Source organism: Schistocerca piceifrons, chromosome 1, assembly GCF_021461385.2.
Source record: "Schistocerca piceifrons isolate TAMUIC-IGC-003096 chromosome 1, iqSchPice1.1, whole genome shotgun sequence".
Taxonomy (NCBI): domain Eukaryota; kingdom Metazoa; phylum Arthropoda; class Insecta; order Orthoptera; family Acrididae; genus Schistocerca; species Schistocerca piceifrons.
Window position 1 is genome coordinate 73071095 of NC_060138.1, and position 23475 is coordinate 73094569.

Consider the following 23475-nt stretch of genomic DNA (forward strand, 5'->3'; position numbering starts at 1 on the left):
AAGACTGTTTTTGATAGAAAATAATTTGTAAATTCGTACTGTCATATATATACCTAAATATCACTGAAAGTCTTTGGCATTGTTACGGTTGTGATATCGCGTAGACGGCAACACTTTGTCGCCTACTCGTGGTCTCCCCATTGTTCAAACAAGTTTTCCAGACGCTGGGCTATAACAATCTGCCGTTCATCTAACTCACTTGTACAATCGATTTCCTCGTCTGCGACTCATTTGTTGCTAGAATGAGTCCCTGTTCGTCTCAACCCCACTTACAAACTTCCCGTGTTATATGCCCTCAACATTAACCCGTGGCATTCAGTGAAACAGTGGGCAGTGGTCTCAGTGTTTTGGCTGGTCAGTGCACTTACACAGTAACTTTGCCTTTTTAGTTTCCTGTATTCTAGTTACAAGCTCTTTCCAACTGCTGCTATACTTCATTTTTCCATTCCGATTAAATAAGTGTTACTCTTTCCTGTAATCTTGGTTTCTGTTCGTATCAAGCTCTCAAAATTTTTATCTCTGCACTTATATTCTTTTGAACCGTTGTTTAGAAAGTGTCAAACAATTACATCCGTACAATAATGCTGGGCCTGTCATTATTACATACAGGGTGTAACAGGTGCTGGTATGTCTATTCGCGGTTGAGGACGGTGCACTGAACATTACATGAGTATTCCCGTCATTTGCAGATCAATAATTACAGCTAGTATAAGTTTGTAGGTTGGTTAGTACCTCCAACTACATATGGCAAGAGCAAGCCGTTAATTCTTATTTCCTCCTGGGCAGCAGGTCAGGTGTTAAATTGAGGACACGTGGACGCAAAACAGTTCGCCTGTACTGACAGGCGTCGTCTGCTTAGTGGCGCAGTATCACTGTGCAGAAAACATCAGCCTGTAACGATCGTAGCGCGCTTGTGGAACGACGGGTCGACAAAGAGAAAAAACAGCCAATACCTTAATGTGTGTACATAGTAAGGTACCGCAATAACAATATCTGCACCCTGTTTAGCTGAAGCTATCTTCTGCTGCTTTAAAATTCCGTTCGGCCGTGCTACATTGATGCTGGAATATCTGTAGCTTTGTACTCACATCATCGTTTGATATGAAAGTGACGTCAGACCCAAAGTAAAGCAGTATGATAACGTGGTCTAATGCTTTGTTATTAACGACTATTTTGGAAGAAATTTGTGCAAATGCTCTAAATGCTGTCACGTTTATTTTCGGTGCAGAAAGTCTAATTCGAAATTATCTGCGTTCAGTGGTCGGTTTTTCTCTGCTCTGTCACGACGTTCAAGAGTTGGCAGGTGGTCCATTGTACAGGGTGATTCAAAAAGAATACCATAACTTTAGGAATTTAAAACTCTGCAACGACAAAAGGCAGAGCTAAGCACTATCTGTCGGCGAATTAAGGGAGCTATAAAGTTTCATTTAGTTGTACATTTGTTCGCTTGAGGCGCTGTTGACTAGGCGTCAGCGTCAGTTGATGCTAAGATGGCGACCGCTCAACAGAAAGCTTTTTGTGTTATTGAGTACGGCAGAAGTGAATCGACGACAGTTGTTCAGCGTGCATTTCGAACGAAGTATGGTGTTAAACCTCCTGATAGGTGGTGTATTAAACGTTGGTATAAACAGTTTACAGAGAATGGGTGTTTGTGCAAAGGGAAAAGTTCTGGACGGCCGAGAACGAGTGATGAAAATGTAGCACGCATCCAGCAAGCATTTGTTCGCAGCCCAGGAAAATCGACTCGCAGAGCTAGCAGAGAGCTGCAAATTCCACAATCAACTGTATGGAGAGTCCTACGAAAAACGTCAACTACCCGAGGCGATGGATCGGCCGCCAGGCAGCCCGTGACAGAGCACTTCATCACTGGCCTCCAAGAAGCCCTGATCTTACCCCCTGCGATTTTTTCTTATGGGGGTATGTTAAGGATATGGTGTTTCGGCCACCTCTCCCAGCCACCATTGATGATTTGAAACGAGAAATAACAGCAGCTATCCAAACTGTTACGCCTGATATGCTACAGAGAGTGTGGAACGAGTTGGAGTATCGGGTTGATATTGCTCGTGTGTCTGGAGGGGGCCATATTGAACATCTCTGAACTTGTTTTTGAGTGAAAAAAAAACCTTTTTAAATACTCTTTGTAATGATGTATAACAGAAGGTTATATTATGTTTCTTTCATTAAATACACATTTTTAAAGTTGTGGTATTCTTTTTGAATCACCCTGTATTATATGCACTTGTAATGGCATTTTTGACTGCTCGATTAAGTTTTGCGATATAGTCGCAGCATTGTGTTATACCTTATGGACATTGAAAGGTTCCCCAGCAGTCGAGTCTGGTTTGCTTATCCGTCCGAGGCGATCTATATAGTACGTGCTTCGTTCGGTGCGGCAGTGCGCAGTTGTGAACGGCGTGCGCACGCCCGGTTGTGAACGGCGCACTTTGGAGAGGCGGACACGGCCCACTGCAGTTTGGGGACGCGTAGGAAAGGCTGCCTCTCTGCGTGCGGCGTCAGAGGCAGCAGAGGGGGCAGGGGACGGAGGCAGGGCGGCGACTGCGCTGACCTTGGTTCGAGTCCGGTTGCCGGCGCGGCGTGGCGGCGGCCGCGCGGTAAGACACGCCGCCTTCGGGGAAAATAAAACGCGCGCTCCAGCCGGCAGAAGAGCCGGCCCGGCTCAAGGCTAGCCGCAGCCGCACAGCCGCGCAGCCCGCCACTTCTCGCCTCTGCCGGGCAGAGGACGCGAAAACGGCGAGGTGCCGAAGCGCGCGGGCTGTCTTCACACGGCGACCGTGTTGTGGAGTTACTGGATTGTGGTGCACGGTTACGTATTGGCGTTCTCTTCATTCCCACAGGATTTATTAACATTACGATTTAACTAAGGACCTGTTCCAAGTCAACAGATAATTTTGTCCATTGTTATCAGCGTTGCTTTCGTCACTGTACTATTTTCGTAAAATTAAATGCAAACGGTCTTCACCCAGAAATCGTGCTTTACTTCAATGCACGCTCACGCAGCTGGTAACATATGCTGCTAGGAAACTTGATTAGCTGCTCCGAAGAGCAGCATAACTTATTCTTTTTTCTTTTCTAGGTAGTAAAGCCCAGTGGCGACCCTGTTATACAGTATTTAATTTATTTATATTCCAGTGTTACCAGTTGGCCGATACTTTTCGAGTCCTGGGAGCTTATCAGGTGCTTCATCAGTCTGCATCATTTTTCGAGTTAAGGTTACTGGTTGGTTCCAATGGCCCCGAGCACTATGAGACTTAACAGCTATGGTCATCAGTCCCCTAGAGCTTACAACTACTTAAACCTAACTAACCTAAGGACATCACACGACACCCAGTCATCACGAGGCAGAGAAAATCCCTGACCCCGCCGGGAATCGCACCCGGGCGCGGGAAGCGAGAACGCTACCGCACGACCACGAGCTGCGGGCAGTTAAGGTTACTACTGGCCCTGTTAAGCCCTATTAAGAGTACACGGCACTTTCTGGCTACCATTATTACAAAACTAAGGCAACACCAAAACGTTACTTACTGTTCCCAGCAACAGTTATATGGTTTTTTAAGCACAGTAACTGACATATGTACATACATACATATACACACTTTTCGTTCCGCAGTACATTTGTAAACACAACTAAAACAAGCCAAAGAATACCGAACGGTAGAAATGTAGCATCTTTACATTTGGATATTCTTTGACTTTTTTGCATGTGTTTACGAACGGGCTGTGGGACGAAAAGTGCGTATATGTCTACAAATACGTCTGTTCATACTGTGTTTATAAACCTTATTACTATTGCTCGAAAGAGTAAGTAACTTTTCAGTGTTTTCTTAGTTTTGCAGAAACTGTAATCACGGTGTTCCACTTTGCAATATACCAATGTACTTTTAACAGGACCGGCACTAACGTAAATTCGAAAAATGATGCAGACTGGGGAAGCACCTGAAGAGGAGCCCACATAACTTGAAATGCACCAGTCAATTGGTAGCTATAGAATCTGACATAAATAAATAGATGAATTTTTAGACATAAAGTAATAATTGTAAAAAAGATTACACCGTGTAAAGAAAACTTTAGCTAAACTGACACTTTCTACATAATTACGAAATGTTGTATTTACGACCTGTGGAAGAAGTATAAATGTTATGTAAATTAAATACTGTGTAACAGAATTGCCACTAGACGCTTTACTACCTGGAAAAGAAAAATAATAAGTTATGCTGCTTTTCAGAGCAGCCAATAGAGTTTCGTAACAGCATTGGTTACCAGCTGGGTGACCGTACACTCAAGTTGTGTCAGGTACGATAAAGATAACCTGCAGTTAATTTAAATAAACGTATTCCTTCGTACTCACAGAAACATTCTAGAAATTTATACCCGCAAACCATCTACACATTTAAGCCTAGGTACCTGTCCACATGTACGATCGCACTCCAGTACAATTTTTACTCATCCTCGGCTGTACTGGACAGCCAGTCTCGTACAGCACCCAAGGCGCGTCCTTCTTCTACCTGACCGCAGCGAAGGCAACAAACAGCCCTTGCCAGTGACTTCAGCGAACTTGCGTCCGCATTATACTCTAGTACTGAAGATTATGTAGGGGACAAATACCGAAGAGGTACTGAATCTATTCGTGCAGAAACGAAATTTATGGCACAGTTTGACTAAAATAGGAAATCACTTGACAGGACACATTCACCATTATCAATGATTATTGAGCTCTGTAATGGAGAGATGTATTGGCGGTAAAAATTGTAAGAAGAGGCCAAGACTTCAGTACAGTTAGCAGCTGAACGTGGATGCAGGGTGCAGTAGCTATCCAGAGATGAAGAGGGCTGCATCATATCAGTTTCCATAGTGAGGACGTCGACGACGACAACAACAATAGTAAAGGAGATTTGCTATTTGGGGAGCAAAATAACTGATAATGGTTGAAATAGAGAGAATATAAAATGTAGACTGACATTGGCAAGGAAAGCGTTTCTGAAGAAGAGAAATCTGTTAACATCGAGTATAGATTTAAGTGTCAGGAAGTCGTTTCTGAAAGTATTTGTATGGAGTGTAGCCATGTATGGAAGTGAAACATGGACGATAAACAGCTTGGACCAGAAGAGAATAGAAGCTTTCGAAATGTGGTGCTACAGAAGAATGCTGAAGATTAGATGGGTAGATTACATAACTAATGAGGAAGTATTGAATAGAATTGGGGAGAAGAGGAGTTTGTGGCACGACAAGAAGAAGGGACCGGTTGGCAGGACATGTTCTGAGGCATCAAGGGATCATAGAGTTAGCATTGGAGGGCAGCGTGGAAGGTAAAAATCGAAGAGGGAGACCAAGAGATGAATACACTAAGCAGATTCAGAAGGATGTAGGTTGCAGTAGGTACTGAGAGATGAAGAAGCTTGCACAGGATAGAGTAGCATGGAGAGCTGCATCAAACCAGTCTCAGGACTGACGATAACAACAACAACATCAACAATAATAACAACAACAACAGCCACCTTTCGCTCCGTGCATTTCATTCGTGATAAAGTGCGTATTCCTGGCAACATAGTAAACATCTTGTTATCACATATTATTACAAATGTCATAAAGCAGCGTTATGCTTTCCATGTATCGCTGGCACCATTCGGGATTGACAAGGGGCTGGCGCTCTTTGATTTTTTCACTGTTGGAATAGAAGGTCGACTTCGCTCCAGACCCTACAGTACAACATCACTACTTTCTCGTGTTTCCGCTCTCGAGGAGTAGTTGGCTACCATCTCTCTAAAGACATATAAACACCTCCCCAGCAGAGCACAAGGCGTCATAAAGGCGAAAGGTGGACACACCCCATGTTAATGTCGACTAATACTGGATACTTTTCTGTTAGGTAGTATACTGTTAAAAATTTCGAAATGTTTTGTAGTTAACAGAGCTCAGAAATATTCTAGTGCCAAAAGGCGATTTTTAGGAAAAAAAGTGAGGAGCCCGTCCACACCCACACCGGCATGATGGCCAATGCAATAGGTCTACTGCCATCTCTGCATAAGGGTTAGTTTTTACTAAGTGAGGTCTTCGCGGGATGTAGGTACTACTATGTTTGCATACGTATGGTTATGACTAACCATTAACACGCGATCATATGGAGATAGAGTGGGTCGAAAGTTGAGCGAAGGGTAGCGGTTTGAAGGGCAGAGGAAACAAAGTGCCACGGAAAGAGGCAAGGGAAAAAAAACCTCCGCGGTAGTCGTGTCGGGTAGTAAGAGCTGTACCGGATTGTTGCTGCCTGCGAGGTATCGTGCAAGGGTTAGGTAAGTTGGTGGTGGGTATCATGCAGGCGGATACCTTTGACATTGTGAGGCGTTGTTACTCGTCGGCTGCAGCTGGTAACCGACGCTGACTTCTCTACTAGTATCAGCCTACCCATAACAACTGGGTTCATCATCGTTTAGTGTTCGACAGGTCATGTATCGGATTCACAGTGTAGGGTAGTGTTAGCGGTTTGTTTGTGCGTTACCTTGGGTAAAAACCCAGAATTAGCTTTAATATTCGTCACAATAACCCTGAAGCTTCCTTTAGGATTGCCTATCATGCCATCAACGCCAGGACCTTGCCATCAATTTCTGTACATAATGCTGTTGTCCAACGAAGTTGCATTGATATATAATTACTTTCTGCCTTACTCCCTTAATTATCTTACTTGTATCAAACATTTATATCGTTAGTTAATTACGTCAGTTCTCTCCACCACAAATCTTTCCTTTACTTAGAGATCGCTTGTACATAACTCAATAAATGTTCAAATGTATGTGAATTGCTAAGGGAGGTTCGAGTCCTCCTTCAGGTGTGAGTGTGTGTGGCGTCCTTAGCGTAAGTTAGTTTACAAAAAATTGGCCGGCACGGTAGCTCAGCGTGTTCGGTCAGAGGGTTGGGTGCCTTCTACAGTAAAAAAACTGAGTTAATGGATCAACGACGAACAGAAACGGGTGTCCTTCGACGTCCGCCCCGAGGAGATGCAACGAACTGAAACGAACAAAATGAGATTTAAAAAAAAAATTGATAGAGCGTCTGCCATGTAAGCAGGAGATCCCGGGCTCGAGTCCCGGTCGGGGCACACATTTTCATCAATTCCGGTCAGCAGCTGAAGGTATTAATGTGTAATTCTAATTTTGTGTAAAGTTGTTTGATTGGGACAGACAATTTTAGCACAGTTCTTTTTATGACGTCTCTTTAAAACAACCAGTAATCACGTTAAAGACGACTGAACGCTCATTATTCCACAAAAATCTCTCCTTTGTATTGTCGACATTTACTTGCGATCAAGTACTCGTATCCACCAGTTCTGAATAACTAAGCTTATTACCAAACATAAAAACCAAACCGACAGACACTGTAACTAATATCGCACGAACAGGATCGACGCAAGTCACTGTATCCTGGACTACACTGGTAGACAGGAAAGGTGCATCTGATTTCGGGTGTGCCTCTAGGGCAGTTGCGGTGTTCTTCCCCCACCAAGAGCGCTGCTCGCTCATGAGTTTGCCGACAGAGTACATCGGTAGAGCTATAGTAGGCGCCGCACTGTAGTGGCAGACCTGCTCGGAAGCTGAAGGCGGGCGAGGTAAGCGCACCGGGTTCTGCCAGCTGCGTGCTGCCGGGCGGCCGGGCTTTAGGAGCAGGAGAGGCGATAAACGCAGGCTGCCCGGCTGGCCCCCCGCTGGCTTCCGTGGCTCGGCTCGGCTCGGGTTCAGCAGCGGTGGGTGGGCGGGCGCCACAGGCGGCAACTCGAGAAGGCGGGCGGGCCGCGAGGCCGCCGCGGCTGGCGTAACCCGCGGAAAACCGCAGCCCAGCCCAGCCGAGCCCGGCGCGGTGCCGGCCCGTGACTTCCTCGAAGCGAGACCGCGCCGCGGGGCCCTCCTGCGGCACCGCGTGGCTGCGCCGCGGCGCGAGACCTCGACGTCCATTCACAGCGAGCGTCAGCGTAAACACCACGCAGCGCAGGGGGACGTCACCGCCGAATGGCAACACGACAAACGGCGCATATACCGTTCTCACACGGAATGTGAAACCGAAACGAGCGTGCAATTTTTGTTATATCACAACGTGGAATATCACACTGCGGAGCAATCTCGAGGGTGAAATACAGAATCGTGAACGTGAGATTTTGGTTCATCGTGGAGAGGAAAGTGGCGAATGAGATGCTAGATCGCTTTGCTACGTCACAAGAGGAACTCAGCGAACACCATGCTGGACTGTGTCGTTTCAGCTGAAACCCGTATTTAGTTGCTCTTATGCTATAGCTTGCGTACCCGCCAAGTTTGCTGAGAGCGCTAATGCGCTGCTTCCTAGACTCGGGTAGGCGCGCCGGCCCCGGATCGAATCCGTCCCGCGGGTTACGACGTGGGCCGGTGTCTCGGCCAGCCTGGAAGCGGTTTTTAGGCGGTTTTCCACATCCTGCTGGGTGAGTACCGGGCTCGTCCCACCTCAGTTATACGACACGCACACATTTCTAACATTTCCGCACTATTTCCTGGTTTAGACTGGACGTAGACAACTGGGGTACACTGATTCCGTCCTGGGGGGTATGGGATGGCGGCAGGAAGAGCATCCGGCCACCCCTTTAAATTAACCTTGCCAAATCCGTTGTAACCAGGCCGACCGTGCGAACATTGCCGGACAAAGGCGCAAGTGAAAGAAAGAAGAATACTATAGATTGCGTGATTTGGCTATTTCCTGTTTAATAGGCGCTGGAACCTTGAGGATCCCTCGCAGCTGGCCAGAGTGGCCGAGCGGTTCTAGGCGCTACAGTCTGGAACCGCGCGACCGCTACGGTCGCAGGTTCGGATCCTGCCTCGGGCATGGATGTGTGTGATGTCCTTAGGTTAGTTTGGTTTAAGTAGTTCTAAGTTCTAGGGGACTGATGAAGTCAGAAGTTAAGTCCCATAGTGCTCAGAGCCATTTCTACCATTTTTGATCCCTCGCAAACGTGTCGTTTCCTGGCACGATTTGTTTAAGTACGGTAAACGAGATAATAGTGGTTAAAGGCTTTCCGTATTACACTGAAGAGCCAAAGAAACTGGTACACCTGCCCAATATCGTCTAGGGCCCCCACGACATCGCAGGACTCGACTAATGTCTGAAGTAGTGCTGGAGGGAACTGACACCACGAATCCTGCAGGGATGCCCATAAATCCGTAAGATTAGGAGAGGGTGGAGATCTCTTCTGGACAGCACGTTGCAAGGCATCCCAGATATGCTCGTTAATTTTCATCTCTGGGTAGTTTGGTGGCCAGCGGAAGTGTTCAAACTCAGAAGAGTGTTCCTGAAGCCAATCTGTAGCAATTCTGGGCGTATGGGGTGTCGCATTGACCCGCTTGAATTGCCCAAGTCCGTCGGACTGCACAATCGACATGAATGGATATAGGTGATCATACAGGATGCTTACGTACATGTCACCTGTCAGAGTCGTATCTAGACGTGTCAGGAGTACAATATCACTCCAACTGCACGCGCCCCACACCATTACAGTGCTTCCACTAGCATCAACAATCATCTGCTGACATGCAGGGTCCGTGGGTTCCTGAGGTTCTCTCCATACTTGTACACGTCCATCTGCTCGATACAATTTGAAACGAGACTAGTCCGACCAGGCAACATGTTTCCAGTCATCAACAGTCCAATGACCAGTGACGGACCCAGGAGAGGCGCAACGCTTTGTGTCGTGGAGTCGTCAGGGGTACAAGCGTGGACCTTCGGCTCCGAAAGCCCATATCGATGATGTTTCGCTGAATAGTTCGCACGCTGACACTTGTTGAAATCTGCAGCAAGTTGCGGGAGGATTGCATTTCTGTCACACTGAACGACTCTGCAGTCGTAGTTGGTTCCGTTCTTGCAGGGTCTTTTTCCGGCCGCAGCGTTAGGCCTATCAGAGATTTGATGCTTTAGCGAATTCCTGATATTCACGGTACAAAATGTTCAAATGAGTGTGAATTTCTAAGGGACCAAAGTGCTGAGGTCATCACTTAAACTTCACTAACTTATGGTAAGAACAACACACACACACCCATGCCCGAGGGAGGACTCGAACCTCCGGCGGGAGGACCCGCGTAATCAGTGACATGGCGCCTCAAACCGCGCGGCCACAACGCGCTGCCATTCACGGTACAATCGTGAAATGATCGTACGGGAAAATCCCCTCTTCATCGCTACGTCCGAGATGCTGTGTCCCACCACTCGTGCCCCGACTATAACACCACGTTCAAATTCACTTAAATGTTGATAACCCGCCATTGTAGCAGCAGTAACCGATCTAACAACTGCCCACAACAATATCTCTGTATTTGAATATGCATGCCTCTATCAGTTTCTCTGGCGCTTCAGCGTATAGCCTACGTGCTTTGACTATTTTCTAATTAAAAGCGCCTGAGAACATGTCGAAAACGCATCGTTTTCTGGTACCATCTGTAAAAGTACGGTAAAGGACGTATTGGTGGTTAAGAGATTTTCGTATTATAATTTGTGTTTTGTGGAAGTAGAAGGAACCCACCCCCTCCCTCCCCTCACGTATAAAGCAACTTTAAACATCAGATTGCTAATAAACCCAGGCACGAGCGATTGTAATAATTTTCTACGCTTGTTACTAGTTCCAGCAACACAGAGAACTATTCCTTGCAAAGTTGTGAAAGTTTCAGGTAACATTCGCTAGAACCAGATGTTTTCGTTGTTAAACTCATTGACGCTTGCTAGATGATTCCTTGCGCAACGGGGATTCCATTTTTGTTCCTTTCCTGCTATATCGCCATAAGACAGCGGTGTACTAACCTCACCGTTGGCGATGAGTCAATGTATCACACTACGCATCAGCAGAAATACTTCCGCAGCCTCTTGTAACTTATTCCTGTGAGCCGTGCAGATTATCTTTAATGTTGCTCCGTCCCAACACGCGCGCCCTTATTTGTCGCAGTATCATTGTACCCCTTCCTGATCGTAGCGAGTGATTTGAATAGGAGTTTAGAATCTGCAGGAAGTAGATGACATCTCTCATAGGTTAGAATAAATAAATGAATGTAATTTATTTTTAAGGTTCTACCATATTGCTACTTTCAGTTAGGAGTAACTCAAAATTTATGTTCCATTGTGACATCAGACTGTCGTAGTTGTGAGGCCATCGTAAGTGAACAAATTAAATCAAATAATATGCAAGCAATCTTCCTCATGGTCGCATCCGTTTTTCACAATGTTTGCCATATTAGTAAAAATACCGATTGCAAATAGCGTACCAAACCGTTTTATGACAAGCTACGCCTCCATCATTTGGAGACGACTGTGAGTGACAATGCATGGTCTTCCCGTGCAGTACAGTGATCTGACGGTGACCGTATGAAACGATCGAAATCCGTTGCTGAAAAATATAAATATGATTTTGGCTGAATTTGAAGAAGCACGTTAAGAAATGAAACCTTGGGTTCGTCATCGCGGTCACAAGTTATTCTACCTACCGAGTGTAACGCAACCTGTGGCCCAACCAACAACCTGGCGAGGACGCCAGAAAGAACGTAACATATTGAGGCCATTCTGTGGGTCGACAGGCTTCCTCATGTTAGCGGACAAGCCAGATCGCTGGCCACCGAACGTATCGCGATCGACAAACATAGCGAAAGGCTGCCACTCGATACTGCATCTGAATACGTTACTCGCTGTGGAATATACAGGAGCTGCTTTGTCGCAGATAAACACCACCATGTCACCCTGTCAGATAGCTGAGGGTTTTCCTTCTTCTCTCCCTACTAGCTAGCGATCTCTCTCTCTCTCTCTCTCTCACACACACACACACACACACACAGGCTCACGCTCACACTAACGCAAAAAGACGCCACGGCTATATTCTGTTTGCCCTAATTGAGTAACGCATTCCCTCAACCTCAAGACGGTCACTGCCCCATCTGTCTCCCCTGCCCACATATGCTACCAGTCATGCCACAACTGCATCTATACTCTGCAAAACCTCTTCACAGTATGCGGCGGAAAACTCTTGTCATACCACTATCGGATCTACGTCTGCACGACTACTCTGCAGTTCGCACTTACATGTTTGCCAGACTGTTCGTAGAACCACTTGGAGACTATTTCTCGAGCGTTCAGCCATCTAATAGCATGTGGGAAAAATTAACACCCAGTCCTTACAGTGCGAGCTTTTATTTCTCTTATTTTATTATGATACAGATGGCAGTCAACAAAATATATTTCACATTAGGAGGAGAAAGTTGGTGGCTGAAATTTCGTGAAAAGATTTCGCCGCGACGAAAAGCATCTTTATTTGAATGATTACCACCACAATTCGTTATCATATCCATGCATTCTCTCCCCTACTTCGCGACAATACGAAGGCAGCTGCCCGTCTTTGAACTTTTTCGATGACCTCCGTCAATCTTATCTGGTACGGATGCCAAATCTTGCACCATTACTCCGGAAGAAGACGGGCACGCGTAGTGTAGGCTGTCTATTTAGTAGATTTGGTGCACCTTCCAATAATTCTGCCAGTAAAACGCAATTTTTGATTGGTATTTCCCATAAAATTTTCGGTGTGATGGTTCCAATTTTATATGTTTGTAATTGCAATCCCTAGGTATTTAGTATGATTTATCGTGTGATCAAAATGTAATGGTCTTTTTTTTTCTTTTTTACTACTCATATGAAGGACCTCACACCTCCTATTGTTTAGGGTCAATTGCCACTTTCCGTGCTGTCCAGATACCTTGTCTAAATCATTTTGTAATTCGTTTCGATTTTCTGATGCTTTTATTAAATGGAAAAAAACAGCGTCATCTGCATATAACCTAAGAGGACTGCTCACATTTCCTCCGGAATAGTTTATTTAGATTAAGAACAACAGAGGGCCTACAACAATTCCTTGGTGAACCCCAGACATCACTTCTGTTTCATGCGATGACTTCCCGCTGCTTACTACAAACTGTGTCCTTTCTGACAGGAAATCCCGTACATAGTGGCGCATTAGTGACTGTACTCCATAGGCAGGCAGTTTGATTAGAAGCCTCTTCTGGGGAAAGGTGTCAAAAGCTTTATTGATATCTAGATGTATGGAATCAGCTTGAGATCCTCTGTCGATAGCACTCATTACCTAATGTGAACAAACAGCTAGTTTCTTTTCGCAAGAACGATATTTTCTGAATCTGTGCTGACTATGTGTCAATAGCTCGTTTTATTCGAAGTATTTCACAATGTTTCAACACACAATATATGTTCCAAAATCGTATTGTAAATCGATGTCAGCGATCTGAATCTATAACTCAGCAAATTAATTCTATTTCCAGTTTTATGAATTGTCGCGACCAGTGTAACACTCTAGTCTTTGGGTGCGGATCTTTCGTTGAGCAAGCGATTGTATCTGATTGCTAAAAATGGAGCTCTTTCATTAGCATTTTCCGAAAGGAACCTAATTGGTATACAGTCTGGACCAGAAAACACCTTCATTGACTTCTTTGTTGAAGCGTTTAGTAATTTTTCTTTAGTGGTCGTGCCATCAGTAACATTGACATAGAAATCGTTCAGTGAAGGCATTGTGCCTTACCGCTGGTATACTTTACAAACGACCAGAATCTCTTTGGGTTTTCTGCCATATTTCGTGGAAACTAATTAAAGCACGTTGCACTGCTGTCCTCACTAAATTTCGAGATTCTGCAAAACTTCACCAACCTTGGAGATTTTTGCGTTCTTCTAAATCTGGCATACATTTTTCATTACTTGTGTAGCAGGATCCTGACCTTTTTTTGTATACCATGAAGGATCTGTTGCACCTCTTAACAATCCTTTCATGCTTAAAACTTACTTTTCATATAGCTGAAAAACAAAAGATCAAAAACTGTCTTCTTTTGTGATCAAAATACACTTTCTCTACCAAAAAAAAATTAAGCTGACCAGTTTTGAAAATCGGTGTAGAGGGGCACATGTTTTTATGTGAACCAAGGATTTTCGGAGTAAAATTTTTAACTTTGGAATGATTTTATCAGAATAAAAATTATGAAAAAAGTATAACAAAGCAGTACCAAAATGCATCTATACTCCTGACAATGAAGAACATGAAATATCCCACACAACTTTTAATTATACCATCTGAAGATGACTTTGATACACCACACACCAATGTTTTGTAAAGTCTATGTAGTTCTCTGGGACATATACGTCCCACTACATACAAATTATGTACAAACCAGCAGAATTGCTAAGGTGTTAGTAGTTGATCAAAACAATGTCTTGGAGTGTCGAAGATGGCGATTTGATCTTATTTTCGTGAAACGTGCACAGTATAAGCACACGCCGCTCACAGCCTTCTATATATTCACCCCATTCTCTGTAGCTGATTGGTTGGTTGGGTTGGGGAAGGAGACCAGACAGCGTGGTCATCGGTCTCATCGGATTAGGGAAGGATGGGGAAGGAAGTCGGCCGTGCCTTTTCAGAGGAACCATCCCGGCATTTACCTGGAGTGATTTAGGGAAATCACGGAAAACCTAAATCAGGATGGCCGGACGCGGGATTGAACCGTCGTCCTCCCGAATGCGAGTCCAGTGCTTCTCTGTAGTATTTTTCTCCAAGTTTCGAAAACATCTCGTTACATGCTACTAGCATTTGACAGATATGAGGTATACACATCCCAACGCTTAAGACTGCGTATTAGTTTAGTGGGACATGTACACCCACCATCTATGAAAAAATTAATTACTTGGAATAAAACTCTCATTTACTCTCAATATCAAAACTCTGGAATTCTTTCAGTACTGCTTCTCTGAATCCAAGCTACAGCCGGTCTACACTTACAAAGTTAGTTCGGAAGGAATGAAGACTCTCTCTTACGAAGGCTTCAAGTGCATTTTAACTATTTTTTAAACAGATATATTTTGCGTTCATTGTTGCTGGTTTTGGATGTTACAGTATTCAGTCAGTATTCAGATTCCCGCAGCTGCGCACTTTACAGATCCAGAATGCAATGAAGGTAGAACAGGGGAACTTGATGCAAGGAAGAAGGAACACACGATGGTTTTAACTGACAATATTAAATGAAGCCGTGTCTTTGTGACATCCGAAGTAAAGGTTATCACAAAACAGCACCAAACGTGATACAGCACTGAAATTTGGTGCACATTGAAAGAATGTAGGCCCCATAGAGCAGTGCAGGAATGAAAAAAGAAAATATAATTTCTGCGTTCTCAGTGCTGCCAAGAAAGACACATCATTGAGAACTCGAAGGGAAGCGCTGCTGGCAGTGAGAGTGTTTACGTACCAAAAGTGGCAGACTTCTATTCACCAGTAGCATAGAATTTTAGTACATAAAAAGTGTCCCACTTCCTGTTGCACAAGGTCTAGTACGAATCGATAGTTATACTCGCTTATCCTCAACTAATTTCAAAACGAGTATTCGTACTCTAAAATAAGTAATAGTCGAAGAAACGTCAAGTTTTTGCTCACCTACCATCTGTTCATCCATTTACATCAAACATAATGACCACTTTTTCTTTCTGGGTAGTGCACAGCCACGGGATGTTAAACAGAGGCACAAAGAAAGAGGGTATTACTGATTTCCTTTTAGCATTTGTTGCCATGACAGTTTGCTCCTTGTGTGTGCAATACTAACGTGTGTTTTGTAGCTCGTCTAATCACACACGACGTCTCCCGTTCGCTTCGTTGTGCGCTTTAAGGAAACTGTAAATGACCAATCTGTCATTTTTTATCACTATGTGACACTTACTTGGCAGGTTACATATACTCAATAATGATTCTTTGTCTCCCCTTTTTGTCTGTCCACAGTCTGAAGATGAGAACTGGCTAATCGAAACCAGTTACAGACTGTACCAAATGCTCATGTGGTCGTGTTGTAGAAAAATAATACTATAAGAATAAAAGAAAGGATTATTTGACGCACAAAATCATGGAATTAATCTCATACTCCCTGTATTCACATGATTCATTGTCTAACAGCGTATTTTCTTTGCCCTCTGTGGAAAAGAAAATGGGTGAATAGGGACTGTCATCACTTCAATGGTTGTTGTACCCTTCTGAAAACAATATCAGATTGGGAAAAATAAGGTTGTAGAGTGGCTTCGAACGTATGCAGAAATGTATAAATATTAAAGGCGAATCAGTAGAGGAGAAAGTTTAAAAGTGGGCACTGATGTAAATACAGGGATCTCTCCCCAAAGGGGTTGAGAGATGTCGTAGCCAGGTGACCAGGACTGTAAACGCTATCATATGCTGACAGCAGATATCAGTGAGCAATTGCAAACTTCCTCTCGAATAGTGCGGTGGATGCAACGTCGTTATTGCGTGAGTTGATGTATATTGTACACTGCAAACCTTTGGCAGGCATGTAAACAACTTTTTTTTTCATGTACTAATGCTTAGTTTAAAGTAATTTCGATGTGATATCCGGAAAGCAAAATCTTAAGCTACTTTTATATACACGTCTTTAGCCACCCTTGTCTTTAAGTTACATGTGATAAAGACAATCCTTGCTTAGATGGAGTTGGTGCAAATAGGGACCTGCATCTAAACACAGCAGTATTTCATGGGGACATCAAACACAGTTCCTCTGTTCGGCATGTCTTCTGTCCCGAACATTAAGAAGACAAACACTACACGACAATGCAAAGGTGCAGGCACGAGTCCATCATTGGATGCCATACAAGGAGCATGTGACCAAATCGCTTGACAAAAGTGCTGTCAAGAAGGGGTCATTGAGTTTTTCCGGGGCTAGCGGCTGGCTAGTAGACAAGACTGCAAAGACCAAAGGCCATCAAAAAAAAGAAAATTTCACGCACGAAACGATATGATTCTTCTCAGATTCCTGTGAACCTTTCCTTGTGGACAGTGATAATGACGTGGATCCCTACGTTGGGGATACGTCAGACTTGAGCGACTGAACCCGCTCCGTTTACTATTAAAAGTTCTTTCAAGACATTTGCGGAGAAGTGTGGGTTAAATGTGCGTTGTGCCAAATAAGAACACACCTGAGTTTGCTGTTTCTGTAAGGAAATTTTGATTTGATGTTCATTTAAAATGTTTAAATAAACAAATTGTTCTTTGGAGACTAATCAACCCTTTTGTAACGTTTTATCCAGCTTTGTTGAAACATTTTAGGTTTTTGCGACGTTTTTGAGTAGGGCGATTATCTGCACCCGATTGCTTTTAGTGCTGTTTTACAAGATTTTTGCGGATGTTCCTTTTAGATTAGAAATAATTGATGTAATTCCTGTCAGTTAGTGAGTTTGTTATACACCGCCAGAAAAAAATTAGTATGGTTAGGGATTTCCAATTCACTCAAGTTTTATTGATGCAACAGTGCATGTGGAGAACATGAAATAATTATGTTCACAGATCAATAGCACAAATGGTTCTGAGGTGCCATGCTGCAACACCCATGTTAGTACGTGGTGTGTAGCCTACACGGGTGTCAATGCAGAAGCTTAGTATGGCATCCAGACAATCGTACAGATTGCTCGATTTGTTCGTGTAAATTAGTGAATTTGTTGTACGTTACTGGAACAAAATTGGTATTCTGATTTAGGAGTTTTCGCTTCACTCAAGGTTTATCGTTGCAATAATGCATACGAAGTACATGGAAGATTACATTTACAGATCAATAGCACAAGTGGTTCTGAGGTACCAGGTATCCACCCATGATGCAACACCCATATTAGTGTGTGGTGTGTAACCTACACAGGCAGCAAGGCAGGTGCTGGCATCCAGTCGATGGTACAGATGAAGAATGTCCTGGGATACGTTATACCCGCTCGAGTTGTTCACGTACTTCTGTAACATTTGTCGGTTGACGAGTTGCATGAGAGACTTCTCGTCTCATCATTGCCACACCTGCTCGGCTGAAGACAAGTCCGGAGATCGAGCTGCCCAGGGAAACTGCTGCACACCTTACAGAGCACGTTGAGTTTCAGGGCAGTGTGTGGGCGAGCATTACCCTGTTGGAACAACACACCACCTTCCTGTTGCTTGAACGGCAAAGGAAAGGGTCTGACAACATTCTGTACGGACAGAGCGCTGGTTAGCGTCCCCTCCAGAAACACCAAAGGAGTGCGAGAGTTAAGCTTATCGCACCCCAGACCAGAGGGCCGGGTGTGGGGTCAGAGTGTGTTGGTCGAATACACTCTACCAACAGCACTCACAAGGTCTACGTCTTATGCGCAAACGAGCATCACTCGCGCGCAGGCAGAATCTGCTTTCTTCGCTGAATACCACGGCGCGCCACTCCATGTTCCGCGTGATCCTCTTCACAGCACCAGTCGAGCCGTGCACGTCGATGCCGTGGCGTGAATGTAGACGGGCTACAGGTGTGCGTACCCGTAGTCCCACTCTTAATAACTGGTTTGCAAACAGTTCGTGTTAACACGTCTGGGATTATAAAGCCCGCTTATAAGCGCTGTGGTAGATGTACGGTCTCCCTCTGTTGCCCTGTGATTACGACGATCGCAGCAGGCGTCTGTGCTGCGTAGACGTCTAGAACCTCGTCTATGGCTGTGAGAATGTTCACTTGACCACTGAACGTCGTTGAACGACTGACGTACACTCATGCTCACAAATTAAGGAAAATCGCAGAATGTCGTGCCATACAACGTGGCACAACACAAAACTGGCGCTAATAGCATAGGCACATAGGGAAAACACACGACACAGATCTGTAAGTCCATGGTATTGGTGATACATCGCGAAAACCGTCCAGAAACACATGTAATACAAAACGCCGCTGTTTCCTGCGCATGTAGCCCGACATCAGTATGGGATATGATCACCATGCACACGTACACAGGCCACACAGCGGGTTGGCATACTCTGGTAGTCGAGCAGCTGCTGGGGCATAGCCTCCCATTCTTGCACCAGTGCCTGTCGGGGCACCTGAAGTGTCCTAGGGGTTTGGAGAAGCAGCGATACGTCGACCGAGAGCATCCCAGACGTGCTCGATGGGGTTTAGGTCTGGAGAACAGGCAGGCCACTCCATTCACCTGATATCTTCTGTTTCAAGGTACTCCTCCACGATGGCAGCTCGGTGGGTCCATGTGTTATCATCCACCAGGAGGAAGGTGGGACCCACTGTACCTCTGAAAAGGCGGACATACTGGTGCAAAAAGACGTCCCAATACACCTGACTTGTTACAGTTCCTCTGTTAAAGATATGCAGGGGTATACGTGCACCAACATAATCCCACCCCACACCATCGAACCACGACCTGCATACAGGTCCCTTTCAAGGACATTAAGGAGTCGGTATCTGGTTCCTCGTTCACGACAGATAAAAACCCGGCGAGAATCACTGTTCAGACTATACCTGGACTCGTCCGTGATCATAACCTGGGACCACTGCCAATGAGCATGTACTGTGTTCTTGACACCAGGCCTTAAGGGCTCTTCTGTGACCAGGGGTCAGTGGAATGCACCTTGCATGTCTCCGGGCAAATAAACCATGTCTGTTCAGTCGTCTGTAGACTGTGTGTCTGGAGACAACTGCTCCAGTGGCTGCGGTAAGATCCCGAGCAAGGCTACCTGCAGTTCTTCGTGGCCGTCTGCAGGCACTGATGGTGAGATATCGGTCTTCTTGTGGTGTTGTACACTGTGGACGTCCCGTACTGTAGCATCTGGACACGTTTCCTGTCTGCTGGAATCTTTGCCATAATCTTGAAAGTCCGGAACCGCGGGACTGCTACGGTCGCTGGTTCGAATCCTGCCTCGGGCATGGATGTGTGTGATGTCCTTAGGTTAGTTAGGTTTAAGTAGTTCTAAGTTCTAGGGGACTGATGACCACAGAAGTTGAGTCCCATACTGCTCAGAGCCATTTGAACCATAATCTTGAGATCGCACTTTGTGGCACACGGAGGGCCCGTGCTACGACCTGCTACGTTTGACCAGCCTCCAGTCGCCCTAGTATTCTACCCCTCATAACGTCATTTTCAACGAACAGTCACCATTAGCACGTCTGAAATCGTCTGCACACTTACCCACTGCACCGTACTCTGACATGCACCAACACACCTCTGCGTATGTGGACTGCTGCCAGCGCCACCTTGCGACGACCGCAAGTCAAATGCACCGCATGGTCATACCCCGAGGTGATTTAAACCCGCAAACCGCCCACCAGAGCGTTGTTTTACCATGTATCAGCATTATCCTGAATTTATGAGTGTAGCATACCCAACTTGTGTGGCAGTTCTCCAAAATGACCATCCCGCCACTCGGAAGGCCACAATTTGACCCCTTTCAAATTCACTCAGTTGGCTGTAAGAAGAACGAGTGCGTCTGCGTTGCATAGTTACCTCTTTGCACCACACTCAGCCTTCTGGCACCACTTGGCCCTCTGGTAGCTATGCTACTCCGCTATCTACTGGCGGACGACGTTGAAACCATTATCAGTACATCAACTATATCCCATGTGGCATATTCAGTCATCGGATCAAAATCGACGTCGTCTTTCGAAGTGTGCTAATTTTTTTCCGGGAGCGTAACTGTCAGTAAAGGCAAACAATGTAATATTTTCCCAAGGGAAAAATACCGTATTTCATTTCTGTCATCAGGCGCCCTTCTGGGAGCTCTGACTGAAGGAAGAAACGTGGTGACGAGCGAGAGGCGCAACCCACGTTTAATCGTACGCTGGGAACAAAACAGGTGCAACAGGAGGGACGCACCGGTTACTGTTGTGCCCACTGCCCTCCACTTCGGTGTTAAGCGCTCCTACTGTGCACAGAGCGGTAACCGCGGCCGTTTATTTTGGTTTGAAGGAGGCCGGGTAAGGCCTCGAGCACAGTGACTGTACACTGCAAGCAGACGGCATCGCGCGGTTGTTATGGTAACCCTCAGCCTCCATCCAGCCTTTAAGGAGAAGCTGGCTGCCGGAGACTGCCCTTATAGAGGGGCCCATGCCGCCCACGCAGCTCTGGTCGAGTAAACAAGCGCCGCACGCGCACCGTTTACGCCAGCAGTCGCTTTGCAGCGCCGAGGCGTCGTTTTCAGACTCGCCGATATAAGTAGCGATCGGTCGATTGAGGTTGCCGTAATAAAATATCTCGACTAACACTCGACCGTATATTTCACATGGAAACCGCACCTGCTAATCATCCAACACTTGGCCCGTGATAGAGTAAAACTGCTTATCGGCCTCACATGGGGATTACATACCTCCAGAGAACTTCACATCTTGTTGTTGTTGTTGTACTAGTCAGTCTAATGAATGGTTTGATGCAGCTTTCCATTCTACTCTGTCCTGTGCAAGCTTCGTCATCTCCGAATAACTATTGCAACAAGCCCTTCTGAGTCTGCTTACTGTATTCACCTCGATCTCCAATACTAAACTCCTTGTACTTCAAAATTTCAACCTAGTGGCCTATAGCTTCCTGTCTTAATCATTTTAAAAACATGTACATATTTTACATTTTACATTTTTTTTTTTTTGAAACTGTTATTGTGGTCTTCAGTCCGAAGGCTGGTTTTATCCAGCTCTCCATGCTAGAATACCCTGTGCAAATCTCTTCATCTCTGCATAGCTGCTTCAACGCCCATCTATTTAACCTGCACACTGTATTCGAGTCTCGGCCACCTCCTACAATTTTTACACCACTCACTTCTCTCCACTACCAAATTTGTCCTATTAATCGATCCCTTCTTTTCATCAGCTTGTGTCGCAAAGTTCCATCATCAGTTATTTTGCTGCCGAAATACCAAAACTGCTCTACAACTTTTAGTGCATAAATTCCTAATCCTATTTCCTTAGCGTCGCCCAATTTAATGCGGGTATATTCCACAACCCTCTACTTTTGTTCATGTACGTCTTATAAGCCCTTTTCAGCACATTATTCATTCTGTTCAACTGTTCTTCCAAGTCCCTTGCCATCTCTGACAAAATTACAACGTCAAATTTTATTTCTTCTCCTTGAAATTCAATTTTCTTCTTCAATTTCTTCTTAGTTCCTTTACAGCTTGCTCAGTGTGCAGATTAGTAACATCCGGGAGATACAACGACTCTTCTGACTCGCTTCGTAACTACTTCTTCCCTTTCATAGCCTTGTGAAACGTAGCAAACTAGTTATTTTCATTCTGTTAATGTTAACGACCTTGCTGAAGTAAAAGGTATAAATATTCAAGTGCTACCAGATGAAACAGGATTCTTCCCATTTTGTCTTGTCTCTGGTAGCATTAAAATGACTTCAGAAAGTTATACACGTCGTCCAACGCTAGGACCATTGTCTGGCGCGCAGTCAGAAGAGGTTACTTGTTCCGGATTTCCTATAAACACAGTTCTGCTTCGGTTATGGATAAGAGGTGCATCACGCGAGTGAATGACAGGCACCTGGAAACGTACTCACATAGCTGCAGTACGCGGGACGGGATGATTCTTATGGACAAAACGTGTAAAGTGCAGAAATATTTTCCGTGAAATTCTGGCGGTATATGGACCAAATTCAGCGTAGCGTTCAACCATGAATCTGACCCAGGCCGCACAGTAGCGGGTGATGCTGCTCGGGAACGAAGGCTACCGACGTCGACCACATACGACTATGTCCAGGCAATCATTCCAGGATGCTAAGAGAAAAATTGGGAGAAAAGAGATTTCCCAACGATGAGCACGTCCCACAGCAGTTCTTGAACGGCTCCGTGAGCAAGCAGCGGATTTCATTGCAAAGGGATTTGACGAATGGCAGAACTTTCCGATAGTTATTTGCAGAGACGTTGTTGAAAAAAAGTCATATGTCTAATGTCTAACTTACTTTTTCCTGTCTAATTGTATCTTTTAATTTAGCATGGACTTGTTTGACATTAATAGAATGACAGTCTGGTTTCTGTAGAAGTTGCAAATAATCTTCCGCTCTGTGTATTTTCACACTGCTGCCTTGAAAATTTCGAAATGTGTATTGCAGTCAACATTGTGAGAAACTTTCTCTGATTCTTCAAATGCTACAAACGTAGGTTTGCCCTTCTTTGACCTAAGCTCCAGCGTAAGTCGCGCGATCAGTATTGCCTCACGTATTCCCAAATTTCTCAGTAACCCAACCTCACCTTTCCCAAGGTCGGCCTCTATTATCGTTTCCATTTTTTAAAAATACGGTTCTATATTCTGTTAACGTTTTCGGCTCAGGAACGGCGGTGTGTCGTTGCCAGTCCCCCTTCGCTCTGACAGGTGAGGAAATGAAATAACAATAAAGAGGAGAAAAGACCAAGGCGGCAGGTATCCAGCTCAACAAACTATCGCTGCGTCGCATACCCCGGTCATCACGACCTCTCTATCGCAGCCGTGGTTAGCGGCAGTTGGGATGCGCGATCGACTCCATTACGTCATGGCGGTGTGACCTTCTTCTCAAGATCCTGGCACGCTCTAGTGTTCTTCCGGGAAGCAGGATTCTGATACTGGTGTAGAATGTTACAGTGCTCCCCCTCCTAGCTCCCCCCCCTCCGCCCCTTTTCCCCACGTACATCCC